Source organism: Heterocephalus glaber, unplaced genomic scaffold, assembly GCF_053883595.1.
Source record: "Heterocephalus glaber isolate CG9 unplaced genomic scaffold, H.glaber_assembly_v1.0 deba00000546, whole genome shotgun sequence".
NCBI classification, from domain to species: Eukaryota; Metazoa; Chordata; class Mammalia; order Rodentia; family Bathyergidae; genus Heterocephalus; species Heterocephalus glaber.
The window spans coordinates 42,205,564-42,217,665 of record NW_028258147.1 but is presented as its reverse complement, the minus strand read 5'-3'; the positions used below and the strand labels follow the sequence as shown (position 1 = coordinate 42,217,665).

Below are 12,102 nucleotides of genomic sequence, written 5' to 3'. Positions count from 1 at the left end.
GGCATGGCCTGGAAGGATGCATCTCCTTCCCCTGATTCTCCCTTCCCTCTTTGCTTTCTGACTACCATGACACAAGTAACTCTTCCTCTGTCATGCTGTTTCTTCTTTAAAGCCGCTAACCATAAGCCAAAATAACCTTCTCTCCTTTAGAGCTGCTGAAATGTAAGCCAGAATAAACCTCTTCTTTAAATTTTGGGTATTGGGTATTGTGTCCCTGGAAAGAAAAAGTTACTAAGACAGATTTTGATACCATGAGTGGGGTCATTGCTGTGACTAACTGACCATTTGGTTTAGAACCCTTTGGAACTGGTTTGCAGGATGAGTTTGGAAAGAATTGGAGATGCTGGCTAAAGAAGCCCTAGAATCCTGTAAGCAGAGCTTGATGGGTGATACTGGTCAGAATGCAGAAGACAAGAATGATGATAGACATGCAGAGTGTAAAGGCCAAGCTCAGGAAGTTTTGGTTGGGAACAAGTACTCCATTGGCTGTTGAACTAGAGACTGTGTATATTATGTTCTGGCAGAAAATTTGTCCTTATATCCTAATTGTGGGAGACTGAGATTAAAGGCAGTAGACTAAATAATCTCATGGAGGAAGTTTCAAGACAGCCCATTGTTTAGGCTGTAGCATGTATATTGCTTGTTGCTTTTAGTGAGATTTACACTGAGAAACAGGACTGAAAATCCCATTTAAAAAGTTTTGAGTTTCACTAGAAAGGAGGCCTTTATAGAGTTGGTTCCTATACAGTTTTGACCAAGGAGGGATTGGTTTCTCAAAAAATTAACATTAAAAAGTATCTAGCTGGGGATTTAGCTCAGCGGTTCTGCTGCCTGTCTCGAAAGCACAAGGACCCGAGTTCGATCTCCAGTACCAAAAAAAAAAAAGAGCAAACAGTAAACATTTGGCCAGGGATTTAACTCAGTGGTTCCACCGCCTGCCTTGCAAGTGCAAGGTCCTGAGTTTGATCCCCATTCCAAAAAAAAAAAAGAATCCAAATACTTTGTACCAGGACAAGAATGGTGCCTTGCCAACATTACAAGAGTCAGCAAGACTCCTCCCTTCATAGGCTCACAGGTGTAAAGCTATAAAGTTTTCATTTAAAAAAAAAAAGAGTCCCAGGAAGCCAACTCATTCAGGGCCGTCTAAAAGAGTTTCTATGAGTTTTGCCATTTGGTACTCTGAGAGCTCTACAGCCATGATTCAAGGAGGCCTGGCTGTTGCTTGAGCTGGTGGCAACCTCAGGGTCATCCACAGGGCATGTAGAATGGTACCCTGGTTCACAAATGCTTTTGTTTGCAAACAGTTTGTTTTGCAAACAAGCATTTGATAGAACTTTTAGTTTGTGAATTCTGCATCAGGTGACCCCAGAATAGTGGAACAGATTGCGTTCTTGCTTTACACAACTCCCTGGCCCCCGGTTTCTGCAGTATCGCATCCTTTTCCAATTTGGGAAAGCTGCAGCTTGATCATCCATCCCATCTCACAGGTGTGAAGCTGGTGCTGTTGGGCATGCGGGGCTCTGGTAACTGGGTGACAGGAGTCCCAGCCAGTGCACATGTAGCTACAAGAGGGCTGGCCCTCAGGCCCTTGGTCCTGTGCAGCTTGCCTTGTTTTGGAGGAAGGTGAGTTTCCTTCCTGTATTCAGAGAATCATTTTTAACAGCCACCGGAGTGACATGAGCAAAGAGATCTGTGTTAGCTAATGTAGTCGAGGTCTTTTCCCAAAAGACCCTCAGGGGGTAAAGTGAAGTTGAGAGGGGTTCATGGAGGAAGAATGGCTTTAAGCCACCCGTCCGCAGGGGCGTGTGTCATTGATCAGGTATGCACAGCAGGTGTCCTCACAGCCTCCTCAGTCCCCCAGGGGACTTCCCTCGCCGCTGTCCTTCTGCAGGGCTGAGTGTCCACGTGTGTTCCACTTTGAGGACCCCACACTCACACCTGAGTGGATGAGGGAGAAGCCTGGCCCAAGGGGAACCCACCATTGGCCAGAGCATTGGCCAGCTGGCCAGATTCTGTCTCAGTCATTTGAACTGAATCCCACAGTTTATGATCTAATAACACAGGTTGATGATCCCTTATCCAAAATGTTTGGGACCAGAAGTGTTCCAGATTTTGGAGGTTATTATTATTTTTAATTATTTTTTAATATTGTCATGAACTTTACTGGTTGGGCCTAATCTGAACACCTGAAATTGGATGCTCCAAGATTGGAAAAGCTTTGAGCTAGGTACAGTAGTTCATGTCTATAGGCCCAGCTACTTGGAGGCTGAGGCAGGAGGATCACTTGATCCTGAGAGTCTGAGGCCAGCCTGGGAAGTAGAACAAAGTCCTGTCTCAAAAACAAACAAGTTGACTTTCAGGTCTTGGAATTTTGCATAAGGGTGGCTCAGCCTGTAGATAACTTCGCATGAGGCACCCCCTGAATCCTGGGGTTCGAGTTTCCTTTTCCACTTCTGCCCTTTTCTGCCTCATTGTCTGTAGCAGAACGTGTAGTTCAGATGGGTGGCACGAGTGTAATTGTGCAAGTTCGTGTGTATTCATGTGACTCAGTGGAAGCTCTCAGTCACTTCCTGTGCTATGTATAAGAGGGGATATGCTAGTTTTGTAACAGAAAGATGAGTAGATATTTAGTAAACTTCTAAGAGTCATGGTTTCCTTTGTTAACAAGGTATCACTATTGTAGCTAACTGTGAAATTACAAAAGAGAAAATTGGAATCCCCCGTAATAGCATTGCCCATCAATTACCATTGAAAACCCTCCCCTTTTTATAAAAGATTTGTTAAACTTTTATAAGTGATTGATTATATTCAAGTTTTTATAAACGTCCATATAAATTATAGAATATAAGTGGGGTTTTAAAAAATCATGAACATATTTGAATACTACAGATCGTGCAAATCATTGAAGAAAGGAACTCTTGGCTTATGATGCAGAATTATGGTTGGAGTAACGGCTTCGGGGTCAGAAGCCTGCAGTTCCAGTTAGGGTGATTCTCCCTGAGTGCTTAGAGGAGGCCGTGCCCGTGGGTGGCTTTGAGTCTCACTGGCATGAGTGACCATGTTTTGAACATGAAATCTGCACACAGTTTCATGAACAGATTGAGGCACACACCTCAGCGTCTGTGCTGTGGGTCAGACTCTGAAACCTCGCAGTGTAAAACCGCAGCAGCAGCAGTGAGTCTGATCAGAGGCCGGCTGCTGGGTGTGCACAGCGGGCGCAGTTTGTCTCTGTCCACACCCACTGCCCAGGAGTTCTGGAAGGCTGGGAGGCAGTCCCTGATGCTCCCTGACTCTGATTGGTGGTGAGTGCTCTCCTGAGAGCTCGCCAGGCAGGGCTCCAACTCCAGCCACAGCCTGTTCATGTGGCTGCTGGGCCCCTGCAGCTGGCATCCTGCAGAGGGAGGCCAGGTGACATCCAGGAGGGAGCAGTGACATCTGTGTTTGTTTCTGAGGATCACCTTAACGAATTCCAGCAAACTGGCTGAGGCAGGAAGATCTGGAGTTCAAGCCCAGCCTGGGCAACTTAGCAAGACCCAACATAAAAAGCAAGTTCAACATGAAAACTGAAGGAAAGGGGTAGGGATGTAGCTGAGTGCACAGACCCTGGATTCAGTCCCCAAGTGCCAAAAAAGCAAAACAAACACAGTCCATTTATTCTTTCCCAGTGCGTTAGGCTAGCAGTCCCGAACAAGGGTCTGAGGACCCTGCTCCCTGGAGGACCGGGGGAGGAGCCCCTCCCCTGAGCAGTCTCCCACGGTCTTGGACATTGGCTCTCCCACCTTCACAAGGCCTCTTCCCTTTGTGTGTCTCAATCTTTGCCCCCTCTCCCCTTTCAAGAACACCAGGCAGGCTGGACGTGCGGCGCATGCCTTGAATCGCTGCAGTCTGGGAGATGAGGCAGGAGGATCACAAGTTCAAGCCCAGCCTTGAGTGACTTAGCAAGACCCTGTCTGAAAAATAAAAAAAACTTCTGGGGATGTAGCTTATTGCCAAGGCCCTGGATTCAGTCCTCAGTAGTACAAAAATGAAAAAGACACACCAGGTATTTGGGTGCAGGGCCTACCTGATGACCGCCTCATAATTACACCTGCGCAGACGCTGTTTCTAAACAAGGTCATTCGGAGGTTCGTTTGCAGATTCCAGGTGGACAGCGTTTTGGGGTACACTCTATCCATCCACTCAGAGGCCAGAGAGATCCCTGTGCTGCATTCGTTAGCAGCAAGGCACACCTGCCAGCCTGATGCTCAGGGGTGTGCGTTGGACTCCTCCATGGGCAGCACTGTCCTGTGGTCACGGCTGTGACCCCCAGGGAAATAGTGCTTGCTCTCTGCAGATGTGAGTGTGCATACAGATACAGGAAACAGAGTTACGGAACCTAAGCAGAAGCAGAGACTGGATGGACGCCACTGTTTGTGAAGCTCTGCATTCTCTTCTAAAGGTGGTGTAGAGTGGTTTAATCCACTCCTTTAAGCTGCTGGAAGGAATGTTGAATGATTTGGGGTCTGGAGACTTCCTAAGATCATGCTGACTGCCGCTTTGTGGCTACCATGCAGCAGCCAGAAAGGCATGGAGGTGACTGGCCTCTGAAAGGCTGGGGTGACTGAGGGCCAAGGGACACTGCCTCCTACTGTCGGGGGCATGCAGCCTCCCTGCTGTTGTGTGCCTCTTTAGTGTTTGTGTTTGGGGCTCTCTTGCCAGGCTGGTTGCTTGCAGCTGCGTATCCACTGTGACATTTCTGCTTTTCACTTATTTGTTGAATATGTAAATTCGCACTGCAGTAGCACAAAGAAAATCAGCAGAGCGACACCTCCTTTGTGACACTCTGGAAATGTCACAGGGAGCAGGGGCTGGACACAGAAAGAGCACTGGGTAGAAGAACAGAGGCAGTATTGGCTGAGATAGGAAAAAATCAGAGAGGGGGCAGGGGCTATGCCGCTCAGTGGTGAGTGCCTACATAGGAAGGGAAGTAGCTCTGCCGGGGACCTGTCCAGATCCTCCCCGGGCAGAGTGGCTTGCCTGGGTCTGGCCACCAGGGTCCCCATCATGCCAGCTCCACTGCTTTCAGTTCCTGGGTGGCCGGACACAGCTCTGAACTTCTCTGCCTTCTCACTGGACTCGCTTTTGTGTATACCTGAGAATATGATGGCTTCCTCTGGGTGAGAACCAAGGTGGACATGTGTGGAGCACAGGGGTTTACTTTTGTCACTGTTGTCCCTGTGACTGATGGGGGACACAGGGTTCTGGTTTACTGGTTTCTCGCACCCAGCTCTGTCTGGCCTCTCGGTATCACTCAGCCAGGCACCAGCACATGAGCACTCTGGAGTGCACACAGAGAACCCCTAGCCACTTCCAGTGGGAAGAGCTGAGTACAGGATGAAGGTGCCGTGGGCTGGTGGGCAGGGGCCAGGCCTGAAGACCAGGCCCAGATGTGCTCCATGCCTCCTGCCCCAGCTGCTCAGCATGCCCACCTGCAGTGAGCACATCTGGGCCGAGTCAAGACCCCCTGGAGCTGAGTCTCAAAAATGGCTTGTAGCTGTTAGTCTTTGCTGAGAAGGCACCTGGAAAGTAAGGACAGACGTGACAGCCCTGTCCCGAACTCTGCCAGGCAGGTGTGTGTCTGCAGAGGGAGTCCTGCCACACAGCCCAGGGGGAAGTGCACAGAGGGCACAGCAGGGCCAAGTGGAAGATAGTGGCGGGGTGCAGGGAACCCTGGGCCCCTGTGGAGGGTCTTAAGCCACTGGAGTTCAGGTTCGAGAGTGCGGATGGGCTCACATGGTCAGGCGTGGCCCGTGGGCCTGCTGGGCACTGGGACTGTGCAGAGAAGGCACTGCTATGCTGATCGAGGTGGGAGCAGACTCAGTCTGCGGAGGTGAGATTTGAGAGCCAGCCGAGAGTTGGGATGGACAGGTCTGGCACAGATGGGCCGGTGACAGAGAAGCAGTCTGAACTGAGGCAAAATGAAGGCCAGTCTGTTTCTTTCCTGGGGAAAGAAAGGGTTTGTCTCAGAAGACTGTGTCTTACTGGATTATAAATTCCCCAGCTTGCTGATTGGATTTAACCTTCAAACACAGCTTTTTAATTAAGCTCAAGTAATTACCTCCCATGTTGAAAACACATTGGCAGGAGAATTTGTAAAGCACGTAATGCTCACACAGGGCCCTTCACTGCTGCCTTCACTGGGCCCGCATCTCTTATGAGGGAAAGGCAGGCATGGGCGTCCTTCTGGGCCTCAGGAGACCACAGGGAGGCACCGAGTCACGTCCACCCAGAAGGTGCTGTTGTGTAGGTGGAGCTGTGTGTGAGGGCAGAGGCTGACAGATACAGTGCATGCTTCATACGAACTGCTGCCTTGTTTTTATGTGGTTGGTAGCTAGCTGTTCTCCATTGTGATCACAAAACACTTAAGCCTGTTAAATTTATAAAGAATAGGAGTTTATTTAGTTTACAGTTCTGGAGGCTGGGAAGTCCAAGAACATTGCACCTAAATCTGGTCAGGGCTTCCTTATTGCATCTTAGCCTGGCAGGGACATCACATGGCAAGCGAGCGGCTTGCTTGCGTCTTTCTTGTTCTTGTGTGTGTGTGTGTGTGTGTGTGTGTGTTTTGCTTTGTTTTGTTTAGATGGTCCTCAGGATTGAATCTGTGGATGCTCTACCACAGAGCTACATCCTCAGCCATTCTTATTTTTAACTTCAAGAGCAGGTTCAAAAGGCCAGGGATTTAGCTCAGTGGTACCGAGCCCGCCTCGAAAGTGCAAGGTCCTGAGTTCGATCCCTGGTACAAAAAAAAAAAAGAGTGGCTTAAGCTGGGCTTAAACTTGTGATCTTCCTCCCTCAGCCTAGTAGCTGGGATTCCAGGTGTGTGTCACTGTGTCTGGGCTCTCTGCTCTTCTTAGAGTGTCACTAACAGTGTCACCACGGGCTGTACCACATGACCTCATCCCACCCTGATTACATGCCATCACCAGCCTTTTGGGGAGACACAGCTTCAGCCCACAGCAGATGGGAGCAGACTCGCACACGTCCTTTCTCTGAGACTCGGCACTGTCCTCAGTGGAAAGAACATGACCGTGTTTCACTGCTTTGGGTCGCTGGGGGTTTTGCTGTTCTGCTTGGCTGCCGTCGTCTTCTGTCTTCCCCAGAACTGCCTGAGTGAGTTGGAATTGGCCACATTCACCTTCCACGCTTCCTTTTCTTTTTTGCAATTCTAGGGCAGGAAACTGTGAGGCTTTGCATGTACTAAGCGTGCACTCTGCCACTGAGCTTCATTCCCAGCCCTAGTCCATAGTTCTTAACCCTATGCTATGCAACAAGCATTTGATGAGAATTCACGAAGAAAATATCACAGGTCCCTACTGTGTTGTAGTTTATTTTCTCTTTGGCTCTGACAAGTGGAGATCTGTGACTTCGTGCCTGGTGCACACTGCCCTGAGATGTAGGCCACTCTGTGCATCCTGTGTCACCAGGGCTCTTGTCCTCTGGGAGGGCAGTGCTTCAGGCTCAGGGGCAGAGCCCCACAGCGAGTGTCCAGCCCTCTGTGGCATTAGAACGACAGAAGTGTGGAAGCGGAAGCCATGCTGCGGTCACCAGGGCCGAGGGCTCCCTTCCCACCCTGCTGTGCTGTCCTCTTACAAGCACAGGGGACAGAGCCATGGGGTCCCCTCAGGAGAGAGGAAGGACCTGCAGAATGGGCCTCCTCCTCCCCAGGTGCAGTGATTTGAGCCCAGGGCCGAGTCCTCTTAGCAGGCACTGTACCTTGGCTTCGACCCCCGACCCCAGTGAGTATTTCTAGAAGTCCTTGAACGTTTTTTCATTCAGAAAACAAAAGATTATCTGTGTATTTTCTAATTCATCTTTCTTTCCCTCTAAAAGCAGCCTTAAAGTAGACTCAAGTTTCTTCTGACTTAATTTTTAATCATCAAGGTAGGGGTGTGTGTGGGTAGCTGTGGAGACTGACCACGGGAATTAGAAGTATGCATGGCAGACTGACCGCACCAGCTCCGTGGATCCACCGTGAGGTGTCAGTGATTGCCACCTGCCTTGTTTGAACCGGATGTCCTGTCCGGGCAGCAGGGTGCCAGCTCTCAGTCCCATCAGGGACGGTGTATACCAAGGTCCTATAAGATTGTAATGAGGTGGAGAAATTCCTGTCGCCTTATAGTCAGTGAACATCTCAGTCGTTACTCATGTGTTGTGATGACACTGGTGTAAGCACACCTGTTGTGCTGCCAGTCATGTCGCAGTGTAGCACATATGGTTGTGTAGAGTAATGGGAAGCTGTCATGCCACACACCTGTGAGCAGCACTCAGGAGGCTGAGGCAGGAGGGCTGTGAGTTCAAGGCTAGGCTTGGCTTTGTATCAAGTTCACAGCCAGCCTACTACCATAGTGAGGGCCTGTCTCAAAAGAACAAAAAACAAAAATTGCAACAGTTTCGTGCAGTGCACAATACTTGATAATCAACAACTGTGACTCTACTGTTTACCAATAATTTTAATGCATTTCATTTATTTATAAAAAAAAAGTTTGCTGGAAACAATCTACCACGTCAGCCGCCAGCAGCCCGTGCATTGTGTTTCTGGTCTGGCAGCGTCTGGGGCTGGGTGGGGTGGGCGACCTGGGCGTGCAGTCCATGGCACCAGGCACCTGTGCAGTGGTGACAGGGCCCCAGGAGGTGGTCCCTGCTCACTCTGAACAGCCACAGGACTGCTGCCACCAAGAGCTGTGGTCTTGTGGCATGAAGTGCCCAGTCCGGCCTGCTCTCCAGCCATGCACACAGTCACGGGGAGCGTGCTGCTCGCCCCGTGCTGTCCCTCTTCTCTGTGGGGACAGTGTCCTCTGCACTGCCGGCCCGACTTGCTGAGGTGTCGAGGGAGGCACCTGTGCATCACCCTGCTGTGGCCTCATCCTCCAGTCTCAGGCGCTGCCCTGTCCTGGCTGTCAGGCTGTCAGATGCCCAGGCTGAGGTGTGCTGGAGTTCAAAGAGCTATTCAGTGGAAAATGTGCTAGAGTCAAAGACTTCGGTAAAAAATAGAATGTTCCATCATAGTTTTTATGTAACTGGGTGTGCTGGGTGAGTAAACCATTACTATGAACTTCGCCTGTTTTTTTCCTAACGGAGACACAGTTTGCACCCCTGCCATTCGCCCTGCTAACCATGCAGAGGGGCCCCAGAGCACAGTGGTCTCTGAGCAGCCACAGCCATGCGCCTGTCACCACTGCCCCACTCCGGGACACTTCCATCACCCAGGAGGAAGAGGGGCCCACAAAGCCCTGCTCCCGTCCTCCTCCTAGCCACCTGTGGTCACCGTCCGCTGCCTATGCATGCTTGTCTGTTTCAGACTCGTGTCTGTGAAGCTGCACAGCAAGCAGCCTCCTGTGTCTGAGTGTCAGGAGCACAAAGCTCGCCCAGGCCCATGCATACTGTGGTACGTGCCAGCACAGCGTCCTCTTCATGGCTGCCTGATACTCCATATTCTACTTACTTACCTGTCCATCTGTTTGTAGCCTGCAGGTTGTTCCTGCTGTTGTGGCCGCCATGAGCAGCTTTGCTGTGCATGTTTGTGAGCAGGTTTGGTGTGATGTGTTTTCATTTCTAGGCGCAGGACTGTAACTCAGTGTCTAACTTTTGAGAAGCAACAGACTGTCCCACAGAAGCGGCACAGTTCACATCCTCAGCAGCTGTGTGTGAAGGGCTGGTTTCTTTCCAGCTGTTCCATGCTCATCCAACAGCATTTGCTGTTTTCTTTTTGAACTGTCGCCATACTGGGAGTGAAGTGACGCCTTCTTGTTTTGATTTGCCTTTCTCTGATGACTGCGGATGTCGGGCATCTTTTATCTGTCTTTAGAGAATTGTTGATTCTTTGCCCAACCTGTTTATTTTTCATAATTGAATGTGGCTACTAAAAATATATATATTATTTTTTGAGGGTGCTGGGGATGAAGTCAGGCCCGCATGCGTGCCAGGCAGTCCTGTACATTGAGCCCCAGGTCCAGCCCAGCTACTAGATCAGTGTAAACATCTGTAGATGACTGTTTTGTCTCCTTTGGGTGGCAGTGCTCTGGGAGATTTTAGATTGGTAAGGGGTAAAAAGACTCTTGGAACACTTGACAGTTCTGCCTTTGACCTTACCCTGCTCTCAGGTGACTGTGATTAGCTTTTGGTTTTGAGGATTTGTATCAGGAATTTCACTACAGAGAACTTGCAGAGGCTCCTGATGCACCTAGACAGAAGCCCGGTCCTTTTCAAGTAAGATTTAAAGTGAAGGTAGAACCCATCCTCAGAGCACATTGATTATTTTCATAAACCAAAGAAATACAGTAAGTCCCTGACTTACGAACGAGTTCCATTCTCAGAGAAGTTGGATTTGTTCCCAAATCTGACAAAGTGAGTCTTACACAAGCCCTGTAAAAGGCCACATCTCAAGTGTTCATGCGCCAGGACTACTGTACAGTAATAACAGCTGCCCTCTGTTCCTCAGGCTGCAGCCAGCATTGTGTTCCAGGTGAACTTTTTGAAAGTTATTATTTTAAAAACTAGTTGTTTATATCTTACTGAGCTTTTAGGACGTGGTCATGTCTGGGTGTGGTAGTGCATGCCTATGATCCCTGCACTGGACCAGCCTGGAGACCTTGTCTCAAACAAACAAACAAACAAACAAGCAAACAAGTGGCAATGTGGACTTGTGACTCAGAATTTCTGTGAAATACTAAGCTTATTTTTCTCGGAATGTAATACAGAAATAGTGGACTTGTTGCTGGGTGAGCCTTCCTCTGTCTTTCTGTGCACTCCCCGGTTAGTCCTGGGGGCATTTCCTGCCTCTCTGTGTTTTGGGGGGAACTTCACACGTGCGCGCACTGTCCCTTCCCACCACCACAGATGCTGTGCACCATAGTGTGGAGAACAGCCTGATTGTTTAGAATGGAATGTATTCAGTCCTTTAAAAATAACTTTGTTGAATACAGGTTTTTGTTTTCTTCTTTAGAATAATATATAGAAGATAAAAGAAGTTGGGAAGCATTTGCATAGTTACAACAAGTAGATGGGGGGAGATAAAAATGTATTTTCTTTGGGAGAATAAAGTCCATAGAAACAGACATATCTTCAGATATTTCACACTGCATCAACTCCTAACCCCCAGGTAGTTGCAAACTAATGTGGGTTTTCTGAGGAGAGGCTGAGGGAAAGGAAAGGGAACAAGTGAAGTGTCCCTCAGTATTTTTCCCACGCCAGAGGTAATGTGCCGACTGTAACAGGGTGACAGGGGTGCCTGCCCATGGCTTCCACGAATGGCAAGAAGGATCTGCCGTAGTTTTGTAGGAATGACTTACGTAACCCGGGACGTCAACTGTGGAGCTGTGAAGTGTTCTTTCCCTGTTTTACTCTAAGGCAAAGTAGCACAGTAGTGTAAGTGTACAGCTCGGTGCTCTGACATTTGCTCACGGTGTTGTCCAGTGGGTCTCCAGAACTTTTTCATCTTCTGTTGCTAAGATTCAATCTATACCCCCTAAACCCTGAGGCCCTCTTCCTCACCCCACCCCGCCCACCCCAAGAAACTGCCTTTCATCTGCCATTTCCATGATGCCCAGCCCTTCAGGATCCTTGTACAAGTGGGCTCCATGGAGCATTTTCCTTTCCTGCCATCTGTGACGTGGTGTGTCAGGAGTTCCTTCTTTTCAGGAGCTGCATGGTAGTCCCCTTTGTGTATGTGTCACATGGTGTTTACCCATTCATCTATCATGGCCACTTCAGGGTCTCTCATGTGACTAACCACAGGGCATGTGAGGTTCAGGTATCTTGGGGAGCCAGCTTTGATTTTATTTATTTTGGATCTGTAGAAATGGGATTGCGGGATCCTGGGGAAATCTTTGGTCTTTTCAGCTGAACATCTACACTCTTCCCAGGGGTAGCCCAAGTTCAGGCTGTATAAATCTGATCCCACTGAACAGGCTGTCCTGTCCTTTCCCAGTCTCTGCTCTGCCCTTGCAGAATAAACACCCTCTGGAAAATCTCCCGCCAGTCGATGAACCTCAGCTGTACTGCTATTTAGATTTCTCTCCCAATGCCCTCCTCAAGTGTCACAGGCCCTGTCCAGTCAGTGGGTGT

General features: G+C 49.3%; 1 protein-coding gene across 6 annotated transcripts in view; it reads left to right on the top strand.

Annotated features, from left to right (window-relative positions):
- The window catches only part of Golm1 (golgi membrane protein 1), a 70,497-nt gene that overhangs the window by 27,653 nt on the left and 30,742 nt on the right, over positions 1–12,102 (top strand). The gene's annotated exons all lie outside the window — the stretch shown is intronic.